General features: G+C 40.8%; 1 long non-coding RNA gene across 1 annotated transcript; it reads right to left on the reverse strand.

The window, feature by feature from the left end:
- On the reverse strand, positions 1–3702 carry LOC105503131. The gene is made up of 2 exons (XR_001000437.1): positions 3550–3702; positions 1–2183 (listed from the first exon to the last, which is right to left on the reverse strand). It is a non-coding gene; the product is annotated as an uncharacterized LOC105503131 (long non-coding RNA).
- Between the last annotated feature and the right edge of the window lie 9687 nt (positions 3703–13389).

Genomic DNA, 13389 nt, shown 5'->3' on the forward strand with positions numbered 1-13389 from the left:
TTTTCAATTAATTGAATTCTGGGGAGATTTATTTCCAATGTTATTAATAAATTCTAATGCCACCTATAACTTTCAAAATTAACTTGCAATCGGTGCATTGTAAAAGGCAAATTAAATACTTTTTCAGGCAAAGGCTGGCAAATTTAATGAGCTGATGTGTCCCGAGGGAGATGGCTGGGCTCACACATCTCATCAAACACTCCTGCCATCAGCAGATAAGAGTGTGATCTGGGTGAGTGACAACTGGACCTCCGCATCCTCATCTGTAAAAAGGGATCACAGAACCTGCCTCCAGAACCCTCAGATACCTGGAGTTGATGCCGTTTTTTATTCATAGACAAATACAGTGAAGGGGCCCTATGGCAGTTAACTTTATGTGTCGACTTGACTGAGCCATGGGGTGCCCAGATAATTGGTCAAACACACCTGCCCTGCCCAGGTCAATTCATCTGGTCAGTCTACAGGAGAGTGGGGGCAGGCCAGCCTCTGCCTCCTTCTGAGTAGAGAACAAGGACGGCAGTGAGGACGGCAGGGAAGACAAGGAGCAGGGGATCCCAGGGAGGACCGCTGGGCTCACTGGAGGGAGGAGAGTCCTCCCCTAGGAAGGGACACAGCTGAGGAGTCTGAGAGATTTAGTAGGAGTTGTCTGGGTGAAGGAGAAGGCAGGGCAAGTTGGGGAGGCATTAGCACGTGCAAAGGCCCAGTGGTGTGAGAAGGGGAAAAGCACTGGAAATTGTTGGAAATGCTCTAGGGTGGAGCCAGCAGGGGAAATATGATAATGTGGGCTTATTACAAGGCTACAGGGATCTCAGGGGACCCCAAGGACAGGGACTGGAGTCAGAATAGGCCCCAAGAAAGCAGTACCGGATCTGAGTTAGTCCCAAGGCCTCAGTGGCAGCAGGAGATTACTGATTCCCATGGGCTCGGCCTGTTGCCTGTTTGTCCCTGTTTTTATGGCAATGTGTCATTTTGTCTCGGCCTCATAGCTTCAGCTTGCTCATGACTTCTGCTGCTTCTTATGGCTTGCCATAAGAAGGCATCTCTCCTTCAGCAGCAGTCAGCTTTGCCGCGACCCAATATTCAAACTGGGTGTCAAGCACCTTCATTGTCTCCTCAGGGACACAGCACACAGGCTCCCGGGGGCCTCTCTAAAGGTGGAGTTCTCAGACAGTACCTGGTGCTGTAACAAATATCCCATTGACCTGAGGGTGACATTTCTCAAAGCTCTAAAGACTGGGAAGTCCAAGATCAAGGTGCCAGCAGATCCAGTTCCTGGTGAGGGCTCTCTTTCTGGTTTGCAGACGGCTGCCCTCTTGCTGTGTCTTCACATGGTAGGGAGAGAGAGAGGAAGCAAGCTCTGTTGTGTCTCTTCGCATAAGGACATTAATACCCTTATGAGGGCCCCACCCTCATGAGCTCATCTAAACCTAATCACCTTTCAAAGGTCCCACCTCCAAATATCATCACACTGGGGATTCAGGCTTTAACAAACAAATTTTAGAGGCACATAAACAAGTGGTCTACAGCAGTAGAATGCCTTGTCCTTGTAGGCAGACAAGGACAGACCTCGGTCTGGTCTCCCCTAGGCCTAGACGCAGATACCTGATAAGGAGGGAGGATTCCAGGGAACCAAGTTCAGAAGCCTCATAGAGCAGGAAGTATGGGTTTTGTGGCCTGTTGATGGCAGAAGCTTCTATCTTAGGCTTAGGGTCTCCAGCTAGGCTCTTGCTGGGCAAACAGTGCAGTCTTTGCTTTGTTTTATATCAGAGCTGCATTTTCAAACATAACCATCCCACACCCACTCTCCAGCTATTCAAGGACTTTGATGACATCCCTTCAGTTTCTCAGGATGTAACAGCGGCAAATCACTGTGCACTTTCTCACTTGCTGCCCATGATCCCCCATGCTCCAATCGCCAAGCGGGTCCATATTGGGCATGAAAGGATCTTGGCCTTAATTTTTCTTCTGCCTCGTGGCTATAAAGGGAGCATTTTGGTTTTGGTTTTTTTTTCCCCCAAAAAGACAAAACCAAAAGGTGCATCTTAATTAGGGAAGATGTGCAGTGAGACCAGACTGAACTCTGCCAGGCACCAGTCTTTCACTGTGTGTGCACAATGCTTTTAAGGCAGCCCCGTTGCCATGGCGATTACCACATCTCAGCTTACTGAGGTGGCATTGCAAACCTGTAGGGAAGAAACGGATTATTCAATAAATGATGCCGGGACATTTGGTTAGCTATTTGGAAGGAAATAAAATTAGCTCTTTCCTTCACACCATACATTCATATAAATTCCAGAGGATTTAAAGAATTAAATGTAAGAAAGGGAGATCATTAAAAAGCAAACAAATGTTTGATCTTGTGGGTACATGAAGACATTTTAAACCTAAAGCAGTAGAAAAAATAACAAAGGTTAAGGTAGAATTTAATACATAAAATTTAAATCTCTGTTTTAAAAATTGTTTAGTTTGTTTTATTGGGAAACTGCAAACAAGAATAAAATGGTTGCAAGAAATATGACAAAAGATTAATACCTCTAATATGTAAAAAGTAATTACAAATCAATAAGAATGAACATTCCAATAGAAAAATAGTGAATGAGAAATGCTCAGAAGCTGAAATAAAAATATGTAATAAAATATTTAAAAATATTCAGCTTCATTGGTCATCAAAGAAATGCCCATTAAAATATCAATAAGATTTTTTCCTAGAGCTTATCAAAGAATGTTTAAATGTAATTATAGCACTCAATCTCATTGAGTGGAGTAAAACTGAGTATTCCTATTCATGTCACATGTGAAAATACAAGTTGGTATAAAATTTCTAGGAAAAAAATTAACTTCATGCCACAAGAGATTTTAAAATGTTCACACTATTCAGCTGGTAATTTCACTCTGAAGATGTCCTAAGGTGCTGTCCAGGATTGAAGCCAAAAATGTAAATGTGATAATATTCACTGTAAGTATTTAATAGAAGTTTATAATTTACTAAAACACATGGGCATGGTTAAATAAATTGTGGTACATAAATATGATGAAATATTGTGCAGCCATTAAAATAATATTTTGAATAATATTTAATAGCATAGAAATATGTCTATGATATAATGTTAAGCGGAAAATAGTATACCATTTGGGTTTCTTAGCTGCCAGCAATAGAAACCCGCTCTGGCTGTCTGGATAAAGCGGAAAAGGAATTCACTGGAAGAAAATTGTAGGGCTTGGAATCAACAGGAACACAGGAGAACTAAACTGAGAAAGAAAGAAAAATAGAGAAAGAAATAGAGGAAGAGAGAGAAAGCAAAGAAATATAGAGAAAAGAAAGAGAGAAAGAAGAATGAATGAAAGAACCAAGGAAGGAAGGAAGGGAGTAAAAAGGCAAAACAGGGCGAACATCCATCAACAGCTATACTCATGGTACCAAAGTAGACATATGGTTTGATCCCAAGTCAAGGCAAAATTGGCTGTTCAGAAATACCAAACTCACCCAGGAATCTCAGTGCTCCAACCCTTGCAATGTTTCCTTCTTACTCACACAAAGTAAGTACTTACCAGGTTGGGCAGCCTTTCACCACCTTGTAGCCCAGCCACTGAAAGAATGTAGCCTCTGAGATTGTCACAACAGGGAAGACAGATGGAGGAGGCTCCATGGGAGTGATGCTGTCGTTTCTGTTCACAGCCCGTTGGTCAGCAGTAGTCATATGGTCCCCAACCTCACTGCAATGGAGGCTGGGATAAAGAAGGCAGTGAGCCAGCTGAGGCTGCAATTTGAAACACATGGTACACTTAATTTAGGATAATTTGAGGAAGATTTAATTTCAAGGAGACTATTTTTAAAGGTGTGGGTGGGCTGTAGAAGAACCAGAAGGGAGAATGTGGTGAGCTAGAGCTATTAACAGCCCAAAAGGATGAGGGTCAGATTGGATTTTCAAAATCTCAACTATGTGCTGTTTATAAGTAGCAATTTTGAATAAAAGATCACTATAGAAAATGTGAAGCATACAGTTATCCAGCTTCACCCAATGGACAATATATAGAACACACGCCTACCCATTGCATAATATGTGCTCTTTTAAAGTGTACATGGAACATTTTCCAAAATAGACCATATGCCTAGCCATAAATAAATCTCAACAAATTTCAAATGATTGAAATAATAAAATATGTTTTCTGACTACATTGAAACTAAACTAGAAACTAATAACCAAAAAAAAAAAAAAATAGAAAATACCCCAAACCCTTGGAAATAATCCACATTCTTCTAGACAATTCAATATGTCAAAGAAGAAATCATAACAGAAATTATAAATTCATGGAAATAAAAAAGTAGCATACAAAATTTGTGGGATGCAGTTAGCACAGCTCATAGAAGAAAATTTACAACTCTGACTACATTAGAAAAGAAGGTAGAAAATGAATGGTCTATGCTTTAATCTCAAGACATTAAAGAAAAAACAGCATATTTAGGAAAAGGAGAAGGAAAACTAAAGGAAATAATAAAGATAATGGCAGAAATGAATAAAATCAAAAGCAAATGTACAGAGAAAATTTAAAAGCCACACATTGATTAAGATTAATAAAACTGATAAATACTTAGCAGGCTGGATCAAGAAAAAGAAAGGAGAAAACACAAATTAGCCATGCCAGGAGACATCACTACAGATCCCCAAGACTTTAATGATACGGTAAAAGGATATTGCCAACAGTTTTACGCCAATAATTTAAAAATTTAGATAAAATGGATAAATTCATTGAAAAACACAATGCATTAAAATCGTCATAAGAAAAAATAAAAATTTGATATACTTTTATATCTGCTAAAGAAATTGAATTCATAATTAGAAACATTCCCACAAAGAAAACTCCAACCTCAGGTTGCTTAAGTGATGAATTCTACCAAACATTCAAGGAAACTCATACAGACAGACTGTAGATTAGTGGTCGCCAGGGGCTGGGGGGTACTTGCCTATTCTAGACATGGTATATAAATGGAATCATACAATATGTGGTCTTTTGTGTCTGGCTTCTTTCATTTAGCGTATTTTAAAGATTCACCCATGTTAAAAATGAATAAGTAAAGCTTTATTCATTTTTATGGCTGCATAATATTCTACCATATAGATAAACCAGATTTTGTTTATCCATTCCTCAGTTGATCAACGTTTGGGCTCTTTCTACTTTTTGACTATTATGACTAATGCTACTATGTACATTTTTGTACAAGTTTTTGTGTTGACACACGTTTTTGCTTTTCATGGATACGTATCTTAGAGTGGAGTGGCAGGGCGGTTTGGTAACTCTCTGTTTAGCTTTTTGAAACACTGCCAAACTATTTTCCAAAGTGGCTGCACCATTTTACAATTCCACCATCAATGCATGAGGACCTCAACTTCTCTATCTTCTCATCAACACTTGTTATTGCCTTTTAAAATTTTAGGCAGATTAGTGAACATGAAGTGGTAGGTTACTGTTTTGGTTTGCATTTTCCTAATGACTAAGAATACTGAGCATCTTTTCATGGCTTATTGGCCATTGTATACCTTTGAAGAAACATCTGTTAAAATCCTTTGCCCACAACAGATCTCTACCTCCCACCATATAAAAAAGTGAACTCAAAATAGATTATACACCTAAATGTGTGAGCTAAAACTATAAAACCCTTAGATGAAAACAGTGATATAAATCTTGGTGACCCTGGATTAGGCAACTTGTGGACTGAAGTTTTAATTGGTATGTTTGCATTTTTACTGTTGAGTTGTAAGAGTTATTTGCATATTCTTGATAAAAAGTCCCTTATCAGGTATACGATTTGTAAATATTTTCTTCCATTCTCTCATTCTGAGGGTTCTCGTTTTACTCTTTGACAGTACCTTTAGAGCACAAAGGTTTTATTTTTGAGAAACTCCAATTTATCTAATTTTTCTTTTCTTTCTGACATTTTGGGTGTCACATCAAATAAACCACTGCTTAATCCAAGGTCATAAAAATTTACACCTATGGTTTCTTCTAAGGGTTTTGTAGTTGAAGCTGTTACATGTAGGTCTATAATCTATTCTGAGATGGTTTTTACATGGTGGGAAGTAGGAGCCTGCTGTGGGTGGAATTGTGCCTCCATCAAAAGATATATTCGAGTTCCAACTCCCAACACCTGTAAATATTACCTTGCTTGGAAACAGGGTCTTTGCAGATGTAAACAAGATAGCATTGCACCTATATCCAACGACTGGTGTCCTTATAAGAACACCATGTACAGGGACATAGAGATACACAGGAAGAATGCCATGTGACAATGGAGGCAGAGATAAGAGCGAAGTGTCTGCAAACCAAGGATTGCAAAGTATCTCCAAGCCAGAAGCTAGGAGGAGGCAAGGAAGGATCCTCTCCAAGAACCTTCAGAGAGAGCATGGCCCTGTCATGACACTCTAATTTTGGACTTCCAGCATTCAGAACTGTGTGACAATACATTTCTTTGCTCTTAAGCCATGAGGTTTAGAGAAATTTGTCATGGCAGTGAGGAAACTACTATGGGATCCAACTTCATCCTTTTGCAAGTGGATATCCAGTTGCCCCAGTCTTTTGTTTGAAGAGACTATTCTTTCTCCATTGAATAGTCTTGACACCCTTGTTGAATATCAGCTGATCGTAAGTGTGTTTATAGCTGGACTCCCAATTCGATTCTATTGACGTACATGTCTGTTCTTATACCAGCATGACACTATCTTGAGTATGGTATCTTAGCAGTTTTGAAATTAGGAAGTATACGTCCTCCAAATTTGCTTTTCTTTGTCAAAATTGTTGTGGCTAGTCCAAGTTCCTTGTATTTCCATAAGAATCTTAGCGTTGGTTTGTCAATTTCTATCAAAAAAGCCAGCTAGAATTTTGATAGGGATTGATCAATTTGGGGAGCATTGCTATCTTAACAATATTAACTCTTTCAATCCACGAACATGAGATGTCTTTCCATTTATGTATTCTATTTAATTACTTTCAGCAATGTTTTACAGGTTCCCACATAAAAGTCTTGTACTACTTTTGTTAAACCTAATTCTAAGTATTTCCTTCTTTTTGAGGCCACTGTAAATGGATTTGCTAAAACTTTTTCAGGTGGGCACAGTGGCTCACACCTGTAATCCCAGCAGTTTGGGAGGCCAAGATGGGAGGATCACTTGAAGCCAGGAGTTTCAGACCAGCCTGGGCAATATAGTGAGATCCCTTCTCCATTGTAAATTTAAAAATTAGCTAGGTGCGGTGGCAAGTGCCTGTAGTCCCAGCTACTTGGGAGGATGAGGTTTGAGGTTTGCTTCAGCTCAGGAGTTTGAGGCTGCAGTGAGCTATGATTGCACCACTGCACTCCAGCCTGGGCAACAGAGTGAGACCCTGTCTCCAAAAAAATAAATAAACAAAATAAAATGAAACATTTTCAGATTGTTTATTGCTAGTCTATAGAAGTAAAACTGATTTTTGTATGCCAACCTTATATCCTGAAACTTTGCTGAACTTGTTTATTAGTTCTAATAGTGTGTGTGTGTATATTCTTTAAGATTTTGTATGTACAAGATCGTGTCATCTGAGATTAGAAATGGTTTTATTTCTCTTTTTCCAAACTGGATGGCTTTATTTATTTTTCATGCCTAATTACTCTGGCTAGAATCTCCAGTACAATGCTGAACAGAGGTAGTGAGAGAGGACATCCTAGTTGTGTTCCTGATTTTAGGATAAAAACATTCATACTGTCTCCAGTAGATATGATGCTAGCTGTGGGTTTTTTGTAGATACCCTTTTTCAGGTTAAAGTGGTTCCCTTATATTCTTAGTTTATTGTTTTGTTTGTATCATGACAGCGTGTTAGATTTTATAAAATGCTCTTTCTGCATATTTTGAGATGGTCCTGTGTGTTTTGCCCTTTCTTCTATTAATACGGTGTATTACTTTGATTGATTTCAGATGTTAAAACAATCTTGCATTCTTGGGATGAATCCCACCTGGTAGTGATATATAATCGTCTTATATGTTCCTGAATTTGGTTTTCCAGCATTTTATTGAGGATTTCCATCTATGTTCATAATGGATACTAGTTCATAAATTTCTGGTGATGTCTTTGTCTAGTTTTATTATCAGGGAAATACTGGTATCGTAGAATGAGTTGGAAAATGTTCTGTTAGCTCATATTTTCTGGAGGTTTTGTGAAGAATTTGAGTTTATTATTTGTGTTAGTCCATTTTCACAGTGCTATAAAGAACTACCTGAGACTGGGTACTTCATGAAGAAAAGAGGTTTAATTGACTCACAGTTCCACAGACTTACCAGGAAACATGACTAGGAGGAGGCCTCAGGAACCTTGCAGTCACGGTGGAAGACAAAGGAGAAGCAAGCACCTTCTTCACATGGTGGCAGGAGAGAGAGTGAGGGAAGGAGGAAGTGCCACACACTTTTTTTTGAGACAGAGTCTCGCTCTGTCTCCCACGCTGGAGTGCAGTGGTGCGATCTTGGCTCACTCCGCACCCTCCGCCTCCCAGGTTGAGTAGCTGGGATCACAGGTGCACGCCACCACGCCCAGCTAATTTTTGTATTTTTAGTAGAGACAGGGTTTCACCATGTTGGTCAGGCTGGTCTCAAACTCCTGACCTTGTGATCCACCCACCTCGGCCTCCCAAAGTGCTGGGATTACAGATGTGAGCCACCACGCCCGGTTGAGAACTCACTCAATATCACAAGAACAGCAAGGGGGAAATCTGCTCCCATGATCCAGTTACCTTCTATCAGACCCCTCCTCCAATTCAGTGTGAGATTTGGGTGGGGATGCAAATCCAAACCGTATCATTCTTCACATTTTTGGTAGCATTCACCGGTGAATCCACACAAGCCTGTGTTTCTATTCTCTGTTTCATCTATTTCACTCCAATTGATACAGGAGCTAGGAAGAAATTATTTAGGCAGATAGTGAGGGTAAGAGAATCCTAGGTAAGGTTTCCTTTTAATGAAAGTCAGCCCCCAAATAATTTCTTTTCTAACAAAAAGCAGCCTGAAAAATCAAGCTTCAAGCATAGATAAACAAGCTGAAAGCTTGCATAGGTAAATGCCAACAGCTGTGCCAATAGAAAAGGTATACCTGGAGGCCCGGTATATTCAACATGGAGGTTCTCTCTTCCCTTTTCTTTGTCGCCACATGTGTAGTAAAAAAGCAGGCAACATGGTGTTGGCCAAGCAGAGACCCCATATGCATAATAAAAGATTAGGGTGGGATGGCCAGCTTCTTCGCACACTATGCAAATGAGACACCCAGTCTGACCAGTCTCTCATGTCCTATGTAAATCAGACACTGCCTCCCCAAGCTCGTCTATAAAACCCCATGCATTTCACCATGAAGCCCAAAGACCCCACTCAGGAGCTCCTCTCCCTCTGCAGAAGAGAGAGCTTTTCTCTTTTCTCTTCCTTTCACCTATTAAACCTCTGCTCTTAAACTCATTCCTTGTGTGTGTCCGCGTACTCAATTTCCTTGGTATGAGGCAATGAACCTCGGGTATTTACCCCAGACAAACGACGCCCCTTGACAATCTTTATTATTTCTTTTCTTCTACTTGTTTTGGGTTTAGTTTAGACTTCTTTTTCAAGTTACAAGAAGTGGAAGTTTAGCTGACTGATTTAGATCCTTATTCTTTTTAATACAGGCGATTACAGCTATAAATTTTCCTCTAAGCACTGCTTTATGGCTGCATTCTACACGTTTTGGTGGGCTGTTTAATTTATATTTAAAGCATGTTCTAATTTCCTTGTGATTTCCTCTTTGGTCCATTGGTTACTTAAGAGTGTGCTGTTTAATTTCCACATGTTCCTGAATTTCCCAAGTTTCCTTCTGTTATTGATTTCTAAATTCATTCTGCTGAGATCAGAAAACATGCTTTGTATGATTTCAGTCCTTTTAAACTTACTGAGTACTGTTTTATGGCCTAACATATGGTTTATAGTGCAGAATATTCCATGCGCACTTGAGAAGAACGTGTATTCTGATGTTGCTGAGTGGAGTGTTCTGTAGATGTCTGTTAAGTTCCATTGAATAATAGTGTTCCTTTAAATCTTTTGACGTGGTTTCCTCTAGTTTTTGCACGTATTTATAACAGTGTCCTTGAAGACTTTGCCTAGTAATTCCAGTGTCTGGACTTCCTCAGAGACAGTTTCCTGTGAGTGGACCATACTCTTCTGTTTCTCTGCATGTCTCATAATTTTTTATTGTTGAATATTAGACATTTAAAATAATATAATGTAGCAAATTTGGAAATCAGATCCCCTTACTCGCCCCCCCAACCCCACTGCGAAGAGTCTGTTGTTGTTGTTCCTGTTTGTTTCCTTAGTGATTTTTCCAGATTAATTCTATAAAGTCTGTGTTCTTTTTCATGTTTTGCAGCTAAAATTTGTTAGCTTAGTAGTCAACTAATGATTGAATAGGCTTTTATTTATTTATTTATTTATTTATTTTTGACAGAGTCTTGCTCTGTCATCCAAGCTGGAGTGCAGTGGCATGATCTTGGCTCACTGCAGCCTCCACTTCCTGGGTTTAAGTAATTCTCCTGCCTCAGCCTCCCAAGTGGCTGAGACTAGAGGCACACACCACTATGCCTGGCTAATTTTTGTATTTTTGGTAGAGACAGGGTTTTGTATATTGGCCAGGCTGGTCTCAAACTCCTGGCCTCAAGTGATCCACCCACCTCTGCCTCCCAAAGGGCTGAGATTACAGGTGTGGACCATTGCGCCCAGCCCAGATATTTATTTAAATCTCTTAAACCAATAAGTCTCCCAGCCTTTGCTGAGGAGCACTGTGTATGTGTGTGGAGCCTGACTTCAACGCTTTACCAAGCAGTTTACAACTCTGCCCTAGCCTTCATTTCCTGTTTGTGCAGAGCCTCAAGGTCAGCCAGAGGGGAGACATGGGGGTCTTATCAGGTCTTTCTGTACATGTGCACTGCTCTGCACATGCATGGAGCCTCTATCGTCCCAGGAATGTATCGAAGCTTTTAAAACCCCCAAAGGATATCTCATTTCCCAGTTTTTCCTTTCACGATTTTACTTAACCTATTGACCCCAAATGGTATTGCCACATAGGCAGCTACAATGTTGAACAGTTACTGCTGACTGTGTGTGTGTGTGTGTGTGTGTGTGTGTGTGTGTGTGTGTTTGAGATGGAGTCTCATTCTGTCACCCAGGCTGGAGTGCAGTGAGGCGATCTCAGCTCACTGCAAGCTCCGCCTCTCGGGTTCACGCCATTCTCCTGCCTCAGCCTCCCGAGTTACTGCTGATTGTTTTTGACAAGTGCCTTGGGGCCAGGGCTGGTCACACAGAGTAAGCTCTGAGTCAGGTCAAATAAAGACAATCTCTGGGAACACAGCTTTTCAGGCAGCTTCCAGACAGGTCAAATAGTGGCCATTCTCTGGGGACAGAGCTTTTTGTGGATGCTGCAAACCAGTTCTTCCCCTCTAGTAGCTGCTAGGCTGCTGGTTTCACAGACATCATAGTTGCAAGGCTGTTGGTTTTCATGCCTGCAAAAGAACTGTAAAGAGGGCTGTGGGAATAAGAGAAGTTAAAACTTCACAAAGCTTGCTGTTCTTACTGCAATAGAGCCTTATTTTATTTTTTTTAGAGACTGGGTCTCACTCTGTCTCCCAGGTTGGAATGCAGTAGCATGATCATAACTCACTGCAACTTTGAGCTCCCAGCCTCAAGCAATCCTCCTGCCTCACCCTCCTCAGTAGCTAAGACTACAGACATGCACCACTGTATCCTGATTTTTTAAAAATATATAATATTTGTAAGGATGGGGTGTCACTATGTTGCCCAGGCTGGCCTCGAATACCTGGCCTAAGCGATCCTCCTGCCTCAACTTCCCCAGCAGCTAAGACTACAGACATGCACCACTACACCTTGATATTTTTAAAAAATATATAATATTTGTAAGGATGGGGTGTCACTATGTTCCCCAGGCTGGCCTCAAATGCCTGGCCTCAAGTGATCCTCCTGCCTCAGCCTCCCAAAGTCAGCCTTATTAAAAAATAATAATTGTAATAATAAACACTCCTCAGGTAGCTGCAAAGCCTTTGGTTAATTTCCAGAGGTATGAAAAAGTTGATTTTGACTGATTTTGCCAGCACGCTCATTGCTTTTATGAAGGAACAGATTTCAGAAGTCCTTATTCTAATTATTCTCTCATTCTGGTCATGCTCCTCTACCTGTTTTGGTGCCTAAAGTTTCACTAGAAGGCAGCCTTGCCCATTCATTTACATAGTGCCTATAGTGGCTTTCACACACAACTGAAAAGTTGGGTAGTTGCGACAGAAACCATATGGCCTGCAAAGCCTAAAAATATGTACTATCTGGCCTTTATGAAAAGGTTTGCCAACCCCCACCATAAGGCAAGAAAATGATACACAGATTGCAAGGAAAGAGTAAATTGCCATCATCCACAGATGAAATGATTTGGCATTTAGTTTTTTGTTTTTTGTTTTTTTCTTTTTTAGAGACAGGGTCTCACTATGTCACCCAAGCTGGTCTTGAACTCCTAGGCTCAAGTGATCCTCCCACCTCGGTCTCCCAGAGTGCTAGGATTATAGGCGTGAGCCATTGCACTCAGCCTGGAAAATTTTAAAATCTGTGAACAACTTGTTAGAATTAGTGAGTGGCTGGACATGGTGACTCGATGCCTGTAATCCCAGCGCTTTGGGAGACTGAGGCAGGAGGATTGCTTGAGGCCGGGAGTTCAAGACCAGCTTGGGCAACACAACAAGACCCTGTCTCTACAATAACAATAAAATAAAAATTAGCTGGGTGTGGTGGCACATGCCTGTAGTCCCAGATACTGGAAGGTTGAGGCAGGAGGATAGCTTGAGCCTGGGAGTTGGAGGCTGCAGTGAGCTATGCTTGTACCATTGCACTCCAGCCTGAATGACAGTGAGATGTGTTTCTAAAAAAAAATAGTAAGATGATTTAGCAAGATCATTGACTACATCAGAGTGCAAAATTCAGCCGCAGGACTTCCGGATCCTGCTGAGATAGTATGAGCACATCTGTCCCTGCCTCTCTCACTGGTCACAATTAAAAAGCCTGAACAGAATGCATGCAGTAACTATCTGAGAACTCTGAAAGGTAGATCACAGGTGGTGGATTAAGGAAAGAAATCAAAACTGAAAGAATGATGGACATCGCTGTGAGTTCCCTGGCTGGTTCGTTGGTTGGTTTTTCTCCACACTCCATAAGACAGATTCTAGCGCAGCCCAAATCCTGGCACTGTGAAGTGGTTGGAGGAAAAGCCCTGTCTTTCTGGCCAGAGAACCAGGAATGGGGGACAGAGAGTCAGGGGCTGGGGACAACTCCAAATTTTTATTTTTTATTTCCCTTTTGACTGCAT

Source organism: Colobus angolensis, unplaced genomic scaffold (genome assembly GCF_000951035.1).
Source record: "Colobus angolensis palliatus isolate OR3802 unplaced genomic scaffold, Cang.pa_1.0 Scaffold120, whole genome shotgun sequence".
Classification (NCBI taxonomy): domain Eukaryota; kingdom Metazoa; phylum Chordata; class Mammalia; order Primates; family Cercopithecidae; genus Colobus; species Colobus angolensis.